The 561-nt window shown below is 45.1% G+C and overlaps 1 protein-coding gene across 1 annotated transcript in view; it reads left to right on the top strand.

The window, feature by feature from the left end:
- The window catches only part of adamts9 (ADAM metallopeptidase with thrombospondin type 1 motif, 9), a 53,974-nt gene continuing 53,413 nt past the window's right edge, over positions 1–561 (top strand). The window contains exon 1 of the mRNA XM_046075132.1: positions 1–15. The gene's annotated coding sequence lies outside the window, so the exon portion shown is untranslated. The remainder of the gene's footprint in view (positions 16–561) is intronic.

Raw genomic sequence — 561 nt, 5'->3', positions numbered from 1 at the left:
ATGCTGAAAGACGTAGTAAGTGTACAGCCACAGAAATCACTCTGTGACTCCCTGGGAAACATTTGCTGCAGGACTCACTCGTTACAGTGACACTATTTTGTGCAGACACACACACACACACACTCACACGCACGCACGCACGCACGCACGCACGCGCGCGCACACACACACACACACACACCTTTGTGTCACAATCTTTGTGGGGACCCATCATTGACATAATGCATTCCCTAGCCCCTTAACCAAACCTTTACCTTTATCACAATACATGTCTAACTTTAACCTTTATCCTAACCTTAAACTGATTCTGACCCTCAGCCCTTTACTAGGGGGGTCCAGCATTTTGCTCCACACAAGGCTGTCGGACCCCGCATGTACAGTGGAATGCCGGTTTTTGCAAGTGGCAACAGATAAGGGAACATCTTCATAGCACTGACAGAAAATTATTCTACAAAATAATGCTGATCAGTGTGCAATATTAAAATGCAGACAGATCAACCGTTCAACTTGCAACAGTGCTGCAGTGCAGAGAACAAATGCTGTTAATATATATTTGTTAAC

This window comes from Micropterus dolomieu, linkage group LG18 (genome assembly GCF_021292245.1).
Source record: "Micropterus dolomieu isolate WLL.071019.BEF.003 ecotype Adirondacks linkage group LG18, ASM2129224v1, whole genome shotgun sequence".
In the NCBI taxonomy this organism is placed as follows: Eukaryota; Metazoa; Chordata; class Actinopteri; order Centrarchiformes; family Centrarchidae; genus Micropterus; species Micropterus dolomieu.
The sequence above is the reverse complement of the archived record's forward strand: the minus strand, read 5'-3'. Positions and strand labels throughout refer to the sequence as shown.